We start from the raw sequence: 15,026 nt of genomic DNA on the forward strand, positions 1-15,026 counted from the left end.
TGCTGATGGAGATATTCAGACCCTTCTTTTTTATGCTGAGCCAAAATGCGCCACCTTTAGGGGCGCTAGCTTATTCCTCTCACTTTCTGGCCTTGTGTCACTACCCCCCTCTTCCTCCTTGCGGGTAGAGGGAGGTAAATACCTACCCAGTCCATTTTATGCCAAAAATATTGAAATAGGCTTGTTACAGCATTTACCCTTGGTTGATTGAGCCAACTTCTTCCACTGAATTCACCGAATTCTGAATGAGGGTACAGCCAAACATGGTGGTCAGTTGCCAGCATTGAGACAAATGATAGCCAGTCTTGATTCCACTGAAGTGTAACTCATGTGTTGACCAATGAGTTATGCATTCTGTTTCACCATTCTGAGCCATGTTATGAGTTGGTCAGCATACCACTTCTTCCAGCCTCAAAATGGAATTGGTTGAATTGATGAATTTGTTTCATTGATGTTGAAGAGCATGATCAATCCAGTTAATGTTCCTTGTGACAATAACTTGCTAAAGAGATTCGGCATTACGTATGTACCGCTGCATTTGAAATAAACTGGTCTGTAAGAGCTGAAGACTGCCGCAAACAGGCTGTGTTACTGTTGATTCTATGCTGATAGGCAGATCAGCATCTTCTTTTCTCGGTCTTCGAGTACTTTCTGCAAAATTCTACCTGTTCTCAACAAGGCAGTCTTCTGAAGTACTCCAACATTTCAATGGATCCCAATTTTCTCTGTATACTTTTCAAACTATTTTGTCACACTTTCCAGGGCTCCCATCACCACAGGTACAACTTCTACTTCCACAATCTTTTTATCACCCTTTTTTAAGTCTTGGTACTTTTCTTCGTCATCATCATTATTGATATTAATATCATTAGTTTATACCTGATCTTTGGGCAGTGTAGATATAATGTTTGCACATGTAAATTTCTATTTTTACCTAGCTTCTCCCATTTTACAGCTGAAAGGCTTATCAGTCTGCGTTCCATCTTTGGAGTTCACTAATGGCGTGCAATCTAATTACATCGTATACGTCATAATTTCATTGACACACCGGTGCCCACCAGATCACCAAAGTTAAGCAATGATGAGCCTGGCCAGTATCAGATGGGTGACTATTTGGGAAGGATAGGCGCTGTATGTACTGTGCCGAGTCATAAGAAATTTCCATGTTGGTATCTGGAGGTGCATTAATTCACTGGGAAAGATGCAAACCTAGTCTTAGTTAAGACATGTATCTAGAAGAAGGTAACTTTGACATTGGCAGCAGTAGGCGGATGAATCTCTAGCAGGTCAACGTTACGTTATTTAACTGCAGCTATGCGGATGATCTACAGATAACGGATAGGTGCAAGCAGGTGAGTCAGATGCGACTGCGCTGGGGAAGGTAATGGCAACTCATCTCCTGTATTCTGCCAGGTTCAAGATCATGTGATGCTTCAGAGGAATCAGACCAACAATGAACCGAAGCCTATGGAGAACACGACATGAACATGCCATGAGACAAGATGTCCTCAAATGAAGTACACTTTTTATTTTCTTTTTTTAGTCATTTGTTGTAGAATAGATGGTGCTAGTTTTTCTCTATTCTTAGCTTAAATCTTTGGTTTCTCTTTTAAAATTTTTCACAGCAAGTACTCGTCTAGTTACCACCACTGTAAAGAACGGTTTTCTTCCGTGTGCCTAACATCAAACAGAATTTCTATGAACAAAGTTTCTTAAGAATTTTTTATCTGTAGAACGCACTGATACAAGATTGCCTGAAAACATTGTAACATTCGTCTTCAAATTTAATGCTAATAAATGCTTAAAAACTGTCTCCAGGTTCCATTCATTAGCAATTCTCTCATAATCTACTCCATCATTCTATCTCTCATTGACCCTTATTTTCAAGTTGTCTTCAGCCTTAATAAATGTTGACGCCTTCATTATACAAAAAAGGCAGTTGTCTGTATGTTCAGCTGAAAGTCAAACTACAAAACAAACTCCATAAAAGTTGATAAATTCTTGATCAGAGGTATCCTGGATGAAATATATTTAAAACTTAGAAAAGCTTCTTTTTTTTTTTTTTGTGGGGGTTCACTGGGCAGGGCTTTATGTTGTGAAGGAAACGGTCACATTTCCAAGTGGCAACTAGAAATAATGAAACACTTATCTTTTGATGATTGTGTGTTTTTTTTTTTTTTTTTCACCGAACATATCTTTTAAAGCTATTTACTGAATGAACTAGGCCGATAGCCATTAATCGCGTGCTCTCGTGTAATGAATGAATGCGTGAATGTAGGATTGAAATGAAATTCTTAAAGATAAACTAAAATAACCAAAAAATGGGCTGAAATGACTTAAATAAATAAAAAGTAAATGACTTTAATGAACTTGAATGAATGACCTTAAGAATGACTTGCTTAAAAAATAACTGGAATCCTTCAAAAACAACTTGAATGATCTGGAGAATGACTTGAATGGCTTTGAGACTTTCTGGTTGTAAAGTGGGTGATCATTTTACAATTAATACAGAAAAGTGATCCCCCACTTTATATCACAAGTACAGCATGTAGTAAGAACAGATGGTATTTATTTGCTCCCCCACTGAGCAAATTAGGCACAAGGCCGTTTTTAATGTGAGGTAAAAACCAGCTCCCCAAAAAGGGGGCACTCTGGTTACCAAAAATAATAATTGTCCCAGTATAGAGGGTTTCCCCTCCATTGACTGGTACAAATTATCTTAAGTGCAGCATCTGTCGGAACAGATACTACACTTTGATCTTGGCCAAAAGGCCAAGAAAAGGGTATTTATTTGCTCCCCCACCGAGCAAATTAGGCACAAGGCCGATCCCCAGTGTGAGGAATGAAGGGGAAATGGGGACCAACTCCCCGGGGAGTAGGGGAGCTGAATAGCGACAATTGGTATGAAGGGTTGCTCCTACATTGACCAAGGTCTTATATGTGAGGCTGCCCCCACATATGATCTTTGCTTGCAGTATCTGTCGGAACAGATGGTATTTATTTGCTCCCCCACCGAGCAAATTAGGCACAAGGCCAATTTTTAATGTGAGGAGTGAAGGGAGGGGGAAGGGAAAGGGGGGACCAGCTCCCGAGAGGTGGGAAATGGGAGCTGGTTAAAGGTCAGGCATGTGAGGTTGCCCCCACATCTGGTCTTTGCTAGTCCTAGCTAGTCATAGCTTGCAGTATCTGCCGGAACAGATACTACACTTTGAGATATTAAATCTTTTATTCATGTTAAAAAATACAGTCAAAATTAATGATGAACAAAATACTTAGGCACATGGCCAACTAAAAAGGGGGGATTTTGGGGGTCGTTGGTCATCCTTGTCACTCCAGAACTAAACAAAGTCAAAAGTTTCTCCCAGCTAGTATCTTCTTTCACCATAATACCGCATTCACCCTTTCATATTGGGAGACGTCCTAGTAACTCCCAATTTTTAAAACATTTTTTATTGACGTGTAAAAACAAAAAAGATAACAATAAAATGGTACAATAATTCATTTGTATCGAGGGCGGGGGAAGAAAAAACAAAAGGTGATTAGTAGGACCCTCCCAATCCCGTCTAGTTGATAGACTGCCCGTTCCACTAGGTTTGTAAAAGGAACCTCGCTTCTGCGGGTCAGTCTCTAGGTGGGGATGCCCTCTAGATGGGGGTGAATGGAGAAAAGAAAATTTTTGTGGGTAAGGGATGGAGGTTAGTTTGTATTTCTTTTTCTCCAAGATGGGTAAAATTTAGAGGAAGGGGTGAAAACAAAAATTGCAGGTAAGAAGGGATGGGGATCTTGGAGGCTTCCTAATCGGGGAGGGATGGAACACACACTCAGCTAGCTGAGAGACTACTTGTTTAATTTAACTTTACAGAACTGCGCGTTCCACACCTAGGCGAGGAACACGTATTCAAATTTGGCTCCTCTTCGTACACACAGACTTGCCACATGTATCCATCTTCTGTCAAATGCCGCGCGATGCAGCCTTCTTCTATCACATCTGATCTTCACCCGTAGTTGGTGTTTAAAGAACGCGATCAGATCTTGATCAGAAAAAGACAACACCCCCCCCGGCAACCTTGCAGACGCGACGTCCAAATCACCATTCTCGCCACGGCCAGGATCGTAACGTAGACCATTTGTCTTTCCCGGTCCCACGGCGGCCTCACGTTGTCCACAACATTGGATACAGTAATTGGGCGAGGATGCTCAGGATTGATGCGAGCCGTCACTCGGCTGACATACGACCAGTACTGGCGGAGTTCGCGGCAATCGAAGAAAGCGTGATCCGTAGTTTCTACGGCCGTTGTCCCACAACGGGGACAATCAGGCGACTCCAAAAACCCGGAACTGCATTGTATGTTGTTGAGTGGAAGTGCATTTCGGGCCAATCGCCAGGTCAGAGAGAACTCTGAATTGTTCAGATGACTCGAACCTGGCGCCCAGCTCCACGCGGAGCGGATCTCACTCTGCTGACACCCCAAACGCACGCATAGCGGGTCGTCAGCGGCCCCCTTCACTAGATCCATGTGGAGTTCCCTACGGGTAGCAGTCACAAGGTCACTGGACCTTGGTAGTCGTTTTAGCGCGGCTCGGCACTCTTTCATGTAGGCAGATTCTCCCCGCGGCCTGCGACGGCTCTCGATGGAAGGGTCGAGAACGAGGTCGGGGAAGGCGGCAATAACCACGGGGTGCCACGGTTGGTCATCCTGCATATAGTGGCTCAGGAAGGCAAGCCTCTCAGCATCTCGATGACACTTCAAGTCCGGCATTCCCAAGCCTCCCTCACACGGACGTTGAATACAGACCTGTCTGCTCACCCAGTGTCTTCCTCTGTCCCAAAGGAGCGAGGACAAGAGTTCGACAAGAGCTTTTAGGTGTTGTGCAGGCAGGGGAAGTACGGCCAGTCGGTAAAGGATGAGAAGAAAGACGTGAGTGGCGCACGCCTCAGCTCTACCCTTTAAGGAAAGTTTCCTAGGAAGCCACGAATTGACTGCAGCCTCCACCTTTGACCGTACCTCCAACCAATTCTTGTCAAGCTGGAGACCCGGTCCGAACCACACGCCGAGGATCCGGACCGGGCCATCTGTCCAGCTGAAGGGCGCAGGGAGGTTTGCGTTGCCACTCCATGCGCCCAACCGCAGTCCTACCAACTTGTTGCAGTTTATCTTGGCCCCCGTGATTCTTTCGTACTGTGTGAGTGCCTCCGACACGACCTCAATGTCTCTGAAGCCCGACACGAAGATCGTGACATCATCGGCGAACGCGGATACCTTGGCAGCTGAGCCGCCAGGCAGAGCCATTCCGCGCAGGGCCGAATTTGCCTCCCCATGTCTCAGCTTGCGGAGAAGAGGCTCCAAAGCCAGGACATAAAGCAGGGGCGACAGTGGACACCCCTGACGAACCGACCGAGAGATAACAAAGGGTTTCGAGCGCTTTCCGTTGACTTGCACGACAGCCATGGGCTGTCGATACATTATGGAGATCCACTTGCAAAAGTCCGGTTTAAAACCGGCGGCCTCTAAGACAGATGCCAGGAAACGATGGTCGACCCTATCGAAAGCTTTGGACTGATCTAAGTTTATCAGCGCGGCTTCCGTGTCGTCATCTATTCCCCCCTCTAGGATCGTGCGGATCAGGTGCAAGTTGTTCTGAATCGATCTCCCCTTCACAGCGTAGTTCTGTTCCGGTTCAACCAACTCGTCGATAACAACCTGCAGCCGATTCGACAGGACCTTGGCCAAAATCTTCAACTCTGTGTTTAGCAGAGTTATGGGCCTGTAGTCGTCTAACTCTTCCCCTCCATGCCCGTCACCTTTCTTCAGCAATGTGATCACTCCCTTGGTCACCTGCCCTGGGATGGATCCCTGAGCAAACCAATGGTTGAACATATCCGTCAGAAGAGGCAGAAACATGGGCGACAGCCTCAAGTACAGTTCGTATGGCAGACCATCAAGTCCTAGCGATCTGTCACAGCTGACCTGCTTCAGCGCAGTAAAGACCTCCCGCTCCGTCACCCGGCCCTCGCAACCAGCCGCTCTAGCCACCTCGAGGCGGGGAGAGTCGGCCAAATAGTCGCTAAACTCAAGGACCGAAAGATCGGGCTGCTGCGTAAAACGCTTCTCAAAATGTTCCCGAAACCCCTCGCAGATCTCCCGAGTCGATTCCAGGGTGCGTCCATCCGGATGTTTGACTTTCGCAATATATTTGTCCGAGCCACGCATAGAAACCTCACGGCGCACGTCTGCATCAGAATTGACTGCTTCGTTGCCTATCTTTCTAAGCCTAGCTCTAACTACTTGGCCTTCGTAACGCTCGCTAGTCTCGCGTAGAAGGTCCTGCTTAGCTAGTTCCTGACTAACCCTATCACCCTCCCCCGTAGCCTGGGCTAGTTTCTGCTCTAGCTGCTTTTTCGTCTTGGCCTTATCTAGTGCGAGGCGCTGGGCATACTTGACGGAGAAGCTTCTGATCTTGGCTTTGAGACCTAACCACCACTTACTCCCGGTAACCGCCCCCACTAGTGCCTTTTTAATCAATTCTCTTAACTGATCTTGGAAGTCTTGTATCTCCAGTACCCCGCTAACTTAGGCCTATTACCTAGCTTCAGCCGGGCCATAACTAATTTATGGTCCGTCTGGCCTAGCCAAGTGAACGTGGGACAAGATAAGAAGTCTACTTCGCCTCTCCTAACTAACATCCTGTCCAAATAGGTATTTGGATAGGAGGAAACGCTATTGGTCCACGTCCACATCTCCCGCCCCGGATGCTCGAACCGAAACCTGTCGACCAGACCGCATCTAGCCATCAGATCAGCCAGGCTGGACTCGCACCTCTCCGAGCCTCTAGCATCGCCTCCTACCTTATCTATCTCGGGGTCTAAGATGGCGTTCCAATCTCCTATTAGCACTACCCGCTTCCGACAATCTACAAACGCGTCAAGCTGACTGAAGAATGAGACCCTCTCACGAGCGGTGCTGGGCGCATGAACCGCGATCACCCGAAACACAGAATCTTTCACGGCAACATCGGCCACAACCAGCCTGCCCACCGCATCTCTATGGACAACGTCGACCGTCGCCGACAGGGTACGTTTAACCAGCACGGAAACTCCCTTCCCCCGCGGGCTGCCATATGCTGAGAAAACCTCAAAATCTCTGGCCAGCACCTGACAGTCCACAGAGGAAACAAAATGCGTCTCCTGAATCGCAGCCACATCCACTCCCAGGGACAAGAGGTCGTGCCGGAGGCGAGCCGTCCGGCCCGGTGATCTCAAGCCCCTCGCATTCAAACTAGCCAAATTCAAAGCCATGGTACCTACCTTAGGGTGTGTCACACTCAGCTCCGAAGTCAGCTGGGGAGAGGACGCCGACATTATGTGCCATGCTCAAGGTGGTCAGGTTTTTCATATCCTGACCTTCTCTCACAATGCCGCCGACGTCCAAAGGATAAATTAATTTTATGGCCCTGTAGAGTGACGGATGGACCAACACGGGGACCCTTCCCTTGCATTGTTTTGACAGTTCATCAAGAGAAGGGTCATTTTTTTTTCACCAGTTCAATTCCTGGAAACGCCCCTTCAGCGGCCTGCAGCCTTGTCCACAAGTTGGTCTTGCAGGCCTCTGGAGTTCTGACAAAAGTTATTAGGAGTGGGGTGTCCGGGAAATTTGAGGGGATATTTACATCTTTCCCCTCTATCTGTTTGTAATCGAGCAGAGGTTTTAAGTTTTTCCTCTGCCGATGGGAAATGTCTGTGGCCACAGATAGAGGGTCTACATTACATAGTTCCTCAGGGGCAAGGACCTTTGGTCTGCAAGAGGCAGAGGAATCTCTCCTCTCCCTCGGTTCATTCTTTTCATTTTCTTTTTGGGGTAGTGGCTCAGTTTGCCTTGGTGTGGGGACGGGTGTTTGTGTGGTGTCTGGTGTTGGTGCGGTGTGTGGTTTGGGGGTGGAAGTGGATTTTGTTGTTAGGGGTGGTGTATGTTCACAGGGAGTGGGGGCCACCTTTTCTTCCTCTTTTCTTCTTTTGTTTTTCTTTTTCATTCTTTCGAATGAACCGGGGAGCGGTGAGGTTGAGTTCCTCTCCCTCTCACTTGCGGATTCATCCTCAGAGGAGCAGTCTTTTCTCCACTTGATCCCCGTCTCGATTGGTGTGGGGACCGTTGGTTGTGTCTGCTCCTCTATTTGCTGCTGCAGCTGTTTTTGTTGTTGCTGCTCTCGCTGGTGTCGTTGCTGATTTTGCTGCTGCAGTAGTTGTTGCTGCAGTTTCCGCTGCATTGGCTGCGGTGGCTGTTGTTGCTGCATTTGCAGAGGCTCCTGTCTCGATTTTTGGGCTGGTGGTGGGACGGTGGCAGAAGGGATTATGTGTTTATGCTTTTGTCTCACTACCTTGCTCCATTCTTCCCCCTTGGCCTCCTGGGTGGTTTGGGTTTTCCTTTGAGCTGGGGTTGGTGCTGCAGTTGCAGGGGTTGTTGCCGCCTGTTTTGGTGCGGGCGTTGTCTCAGGGGTTGTGACCACCTTTTGGGTTGTTTGATTAGGGGTTACCCTTTGGGGGCAACTCCTAGCCATGTGGCCCTGCTTTTGGCAGAACCAACAGTGTGGACGACGGCCCTCCACCACTACCGTTATGCTGGCGTCTTTGTATGTCAGCAGCGGTGGTATGGCTCGAACACCCTCCCTCTTCAGCCTCATTGCTATTGTGTAGCAGCCCAGGTGAGTCCCAGTTTTTGACTGTACTGGGGTCACCTGTTCTACCTCACCGTACTGGCTGAAGAGGCATCCTAATACTTCCGCAGGTATTTGGGTTGGCACATTAAATACCTGCACCCGAGTCCTTCTCTTGCCCTGGTATTCAGGTATTAGTTTGACTCTCCCATGCTTTATTTCTTGGAGGGAGAGTCTCTCCGCATCATCCTTGGTGGGTAGGAGGATGTCCCACACAGCGAAGCTCCTCTGGTACAGGTATAGTACTGGGATGTTAAGTTTGTGGAGGAGCCCCGCCATGTCTTCCTTCTTCATCCCTAGGAGGCGGTTTTCCGGTATATCGGAAATGGCAAAGGACAGGACTTTGCCCTCAATTGCCTCCCAGGCACCTGGTATGGGTTTTATATCTGCCCCCTCTATGTATTGTCTGTATTTTGTCAGGTACAGGTCTCTATACTCTTGAGGGGACAGTTGTTTTTCTATGGTCTTCCCCCATGCAAACCCTCTTGTTGGTGTTGGTATGGGGTCTTTAGTGGGGTTAGACCATTTTTGGTCTTTTATGGAGGTCGCCCCTGCCTGTTTATTGGCGACGCTTCCTGCCTCCCCAGATGTCCTGGTCAGTCCTTTTGTGGGAGTGTCACATTTTTGGGCGGCGGCTCCCTTTTTAGTGTCTTTTTCGGGAGCAGCTTCCTGTTTTGGGGAGTCGGCCTCTTGAGGAGCATGATCTTTTTTGTTTACTTTGAGGCCATCTGCCCCTTCCTCGTTTGTGAGGTCCAGGCGGTATGCCCCCTCATTTTCTTGATCTGCTCCCCTTTTGGGAGAGCAGCCCTCCTGGGGAGCGCTGTCCCCTTTATTGTCCTTTTGGTCTGGCACCTCCTCCTTTTTGTGGTTGGAGTGAGATGCTACGACCGATTTTGGTTTTGCTCCCCTTTGGGGGGAGTCGCCCTCGGGGGGAGCTGTTGTTAAATTTTCCCCCTCCTGGGGAGCGTCCAATGGTGTCATACCCGGGCGGTACGCCCCATCAGCAGTTGTTTTTTCTCCTGTTGGGGATTCGTCCTCTTGGGGAGCAGTAGCCCCCTGGCTGGGGGTATCCATATTGGTGGGCCCCTGGCTGAGGCTATCCATATTGGTGGCCCCCGGGCTGGGGGTGTCCGTTTTGGGTCCCTCTTTTTAAAAAAAATCACTGAAAAAAGTGACGTGGAATCAGCGTCCAAAGTGGGGAGCCAACTTTGGCGCCAAAAAGAGGTGGCGCCAAAAGGCGGCAAGAGGGGAGATAGAACTGAGAGAGGGAGTGGGAAGTTAGTGGAGGGAAGAGAGAAGGTGTTTCCGACCCTCCCTCGCGGGAAGGTCGTAAATTATCAGCTCGGATCCCCCCCCCGTGGGGGAGGGGGAGAGCAGAGAAAGACAGACAAAGTGGGGGTGCGGACAGAACGCGACCCAAAAAGCTTGTCAGGTGTTCCGGGCACGAGAATGTGTCTCCAGAACAGCACTGCCTCGCACGATGTAGGTATCAGAACAGATATTACACTTTGATCTTGACCAAGAAAAGCTTAAAAAGCTAAGAACAGCATCTATTAACAACAGACCTTTGATCTTAACCAAAAAGGCCAAGCACAAAAGTATTACGGACAGATCGACCGACTGACCGAAGTGACTTATAGTCGCTTGCACGCGGCTAAAAATCTTTTCAACCATTATTTTATTTTTTTGAACAAAGTCAAATTATTTAAACACTAAAATGCTCTTGTTTTTCTTTTTTTTTTTTTTTTTTTTTTTAACAAAAGCTGTTTAAAAAAAAAAACAATCTGAAGAAATTCTAATGTTTATACCTTCAAAGATCTGTGCATATTTAAATTATTTTAAACAAATACAGGAAAATCTTTATGATGTAAGTACTTGTCACAGAACGAAGATGTCATATTCTAAAAATTACATAGGTTTGGCTAATAAATGGAAATATTTGTTATCAAAGATAAATTTGTCCACAGAGCCCAGCTGAGGCAGGTTATGTCTGGCACGTGTGTGTATGTGAGGGGGGGGGTCGACTTTTATTTACTAATTTGGAAAGAAAGTGTTAGCTTTATTCCTCAAGGAATCTATATATAAAAGCGAAAATGTATGTATGTGTGTGTTTGTTTGTATGTGTGTGTGTTTATGTCTCGCAAAAACTTTCGACACGGGTCACGGATTATTGCCAGATCGGTATCATTTTAAACTTTCAACCTTCGCCCAACAAATATTGAAAAATTGGCCAAAAACGTTAATTTCTTCACTCTGAAATCAGCAGTTTTCTACAGGGGAGCGGTCAGCAAAAACCATCCTTTCATGACGAGTTTGGTTCTATGCATGCGTCATACGACGTCGTAACCTGATTTAGTTTAAATATTCGAAAAACTGACACAATTTCGTTGACGTCGTCTTAGCTCAGTTGCTTAGAGCGCGGCCTCATTATCTAAAGGTTTTGGGTTCGAATGTCTTTTTTCCCTTTTCTTTTTTCGATTTTTTAAAATTTTAATATTGAAGCAGGGTTATTCAAGCCATTTTTCACGTGTTTTCAGATTTAACGTTCGTTTTTTTTTTTTACTTTGCTTATTCTTAGGTTTTCATTAACACCCCTGCCTGACCTGACCACACACACCCAAAAACACCTGGACAACGCCGGGTATCCCCTCCCCTAGTCTAATATATAAAAGGAAAAATAAATGGGCACGAGCGTTTGTCGGGGTTCTTGTGTCGGTTAGATTCCGTGAGAAATTTTCTTATACTTCCTAGATCGTAATATCTCAGATTTGCAAATAGACATCGTTTCTATCTTTTTTTGATAGTTTTAAAAAAATTCCCTCATTTCGAGTATTTGTTTGTCTTTTTCATATAAATAAAGCAAAACTAATCTAACGCAACCGCAAACTCTCGGCCTTCGCCCGGATAGTATATGTTCTGTGATTAGTCCTTGGTCAATGTAGAGAAAACCGTTCGTACTGAGACAATCTCTATTTATTTGGATATGGCCAGAGTGCCCGCTGTTTTTTTTGGGGGGTGGGTGGGGGGGGGCTGGTTTTCCTCCACATTAAAAACGACCTTCGTGGGAGGTTTAAAAGCAACGCGATTTCTGCAAGTCATCTTTTTGATTGACTATGTTATATTTGAACACTTTACATTTCCGGTCGCGTCCTGGAGTAGGGGTAAGACGTCAGGTTTTCTTTCACTTTTTTTTCCGCCTTCGTGTCACTGGTGCAAGCCTGCCTGTCTACTACCATTTTTTTTTTACACATTTCCAAACACCCGGACAACGCTGGGCATCCAGGCTAGTCTATTATATAAATCTCACCTGTCTGTTTAAATGTATATATGTCTGTATATTTGTATGTCTGCCTAAAATTTTTCTCAGCGGCATTAGACCAGGTCGAAAATGGTACTGTCTCTATCGAATAATATGTGAAAATTAGAAAAAAAATGGTCAACTATTTTCTATAGAAATAAAGGTTTACAATGAGGGAAGGGTAGCAAAAAATCTTTCCTTCATGACAATTTAGCCAACCACGCATGCGCGAAAAACGCTTTTCTTGAATTAGTTTAAATACAAAAATGATCGTAGAGTAGTGGTTATAGTGACAGCATCGTTATAAGGTGGCACTTCTTGCCAACATGTCGGACATTTTTCCTTTTTATTTTTCTATGTTCGTTGTTATTTTTTTTCCTCCGATTTTTAATGTTTTAACATTTAAACAGGTTAATTTTGTTGGCTTATTCTTTATTTTCCATTTTATTTTTGTTTTGATTTACCCTCCACCTCACCACACCCGGGCAACACCAGGTATACCCTCCCTCCCAGATAGTCTATATATATATATATAAAAGCAAAAATGTATGTATGTTCGCTTTTTCTGTATGTCTGCAAAAGGCTTTTTTCTGGCGGCTTCTCGAGGCCGTCACTCATTTTTAAAACTTTATATGCTGTCTAAATGATAATATCTACGACTTAACAACGGGGGTCGCCTGTCTATTTAATTTGTCCGACTTTGAAACGTTAAATATTCGACATTTTGGGATCGCCGCATGTTTGCTTTCATTTTTCGGTATTAAAAAAAAAGTGAAACTCAATCCGAATCGTGGCCCAGGGCCAGTGGTCTCTAGAAAGCGATGTAACGTTTGGTTAATGTCGGCTTACCGTCGTCATATCAGATCGTTGCAAGATGAGCCACTCCTCTAATAAACGAGGGAGCTGTTTTCCCCCAAAGTTAGGTAAAAACAAACAAATCTGGTTATTGACCTCATTAAAAACTGTCCCGCAGAAAATGTTCACTGCTGATTAGCTATTGCTTAGGTCGTCGTCGTAACGCTCGCACAAAATGTTAACTCTACGACTTCCGCTTGACGTCATTTAATGCGGGCACCTATCAATTCTCTTAAATAAATTCAAACTTCTTTCAGTAACTCATTCTTGCTGGCCGAGTGGTTAACATGTCATGTGTTTTTCACATTTTATTTTCCAACTTTGTCTCAGGGCTTCGGGTTTGATTCTACCTAATTATCAAAACTAGTTGGTAGGCACGAAAGTCTTTTCATCTTTCCACGATCCTCAGTACGCATTTCAAAGTCTGAACTGCACTATATACCAAAATATTTGCTTATTTATATCATATTACTCACTTGCAACTCTTTTGCATATTAAATTCACTATTGCAGCATCCTAAGCCTATTCACTGTCTTCATATACACATTTCAAAAAGTAGTGCTTTACTCAAACAACGATTACTAATTTCAAAAACTCCCGCTGCATTTTGCCCTGTCGGTGGGGCATTAGAATACACTGACTGTAGAGGGTAAAAGTCCCTCAATGGGGGTCCTGGATATGACCTTAAACTATATCCAGTGGTGAGGTCTCAGCTTGTGGGCTTTAGAGAGTGTGGAGCCACCCTTTAATTACCATTGCTCCCAGGTCCACTCTGACCCAGAGTGGTAGTACCTGTTAGGGTTCCAACTATGGGTTAAATAGAAACCGACTTGAAAACAACGAATATATTCTATTAAAATTTTTTTCTTCAAAATCTTTGGATTCGGCATTAAATACCCCGAAAAGGGTTGATATGCCGTAAAACAAAAACAACCAACCAACCCGCTGCATTCATCAAACAATATACTTATGAAGCAAATTAATATACAGACCATTTTTATACAAATCATTTGTACAGTTTGGACATAAAATGACCAAACAATTGACTATAAAACCTAATAATCACCCACCCTTAACATTATAAACCCAAATTTTCAATAGGTAAAAAAAAAATAAAATTAAATAAAAACACTAACCGTTAATATTTGGTGTGGTGTTAGTCCTGGGCAGACTAAAGCAGCTTCTCCCAACAAAGGAAGTTTACAAAAAAATATCAAATTTACAAGAGGCCTCCAGCTGCATTTATATTCTGGGCATTGGAAGATGACATACAGCATCTAGTATTCCCAAATTATCACCGATTTGGGACTGGTCAGGTTCTATGTTGCTTAATTTTGGTTATATAATGAGATTTGCTGTATCGATGCGATTATGCTACAAATGAAATGTTGAAGTCGTCGAGCAGTGGAGATCACCAGCATCGAGGCCATGCTGCTGAAGTCGCAGCTACGCTGGGCCAGGCACATCTTCAGAAGGGAGGATCATCGCCTTCCCAAGATAGCCCTATATAACGAACTCTCTTCTGGCCGCCATAACAGAGGAGCACTAAAGAAACGATATAAAGACTCTCTGAAGAAGTCCCTCTGACTGCCACATTGACCACCACCAGTGGTCTGTTCTCACTGCTGACCATGACACCTGGTGACGCACTGTCCACTAGGTTGTCACCACCTTTGAAGTCTCTCACACAGAATGTACAGGAGAAATGCTGCAAGAGGAAGATCCGGGAAGCCTCGTCAGCCATCCCTGACATGACTTTTGATTTCAGCGGCTGTGGCCAAAACTTACTTGTCCCGCATCGGGCTCGTCAACCACAAGCGTGCCTGATGTCGACGTGGACAGCCCCCTTCATAGGATCTTCATTTGCGAAGTCAAGCCAAGAAGACAAATGAAAATAAGCTCTGTTACAAAAGAAGCAATAAGCTCTAATACGTACGTTTTGAAAGAAGCAATAGGCTTAATATAAAAGTATTTCCTTTATTAGCTTTTTGATTATTAAATCGGACTTTTCATGTAAATCTTTTCTTAACTGGATGCATCTTTTGAAGTTGCGTATATTTTTGCTTAGTGTATTGCCTCCTTAAAAGAAAGGTAATCTTTGGGAGCAGGATATGACGAATGAACATGTACTACATTAGCCTTCCTGATAAGTAGAAGCTAATAT

General features: G+C 45.0%; 1 protein-coding gene and 1 pseudogene across 3 annotated transcripts in view; one reads left to right on the forward strand and one right to left on the reverse strand.

The window, feature by feature from the left end:
- The window catches only part of LOC145297523 (uncharacterized), a 609,211-nt gene that overhangs the window by 20,482 nt on the left and 573,703 nt on the right, over positions 1-15,026 (forward strand). The window lies entirely within an intron of this gene.
- LOC145298006 (U2 spliceosomal RNA) lies at positions 2,638-2,785 on the reverse strand (annotated as a pseudogene).

Source organism: Euprymna scolopes, chromosome 18 (assembly GCF_053919585.1).
Source record: "Euprymna scolopes isolate OS-2025 chromosome 18, ASM5391958v1, whole genome shotgun sequence".
NCBI classification, from domain to species: Eukaryota; Metazoa; Mollusca; class Cephalopoda; order Sepiida; family Sepiolidae; genus Euprymna; species Euprymna scolopes.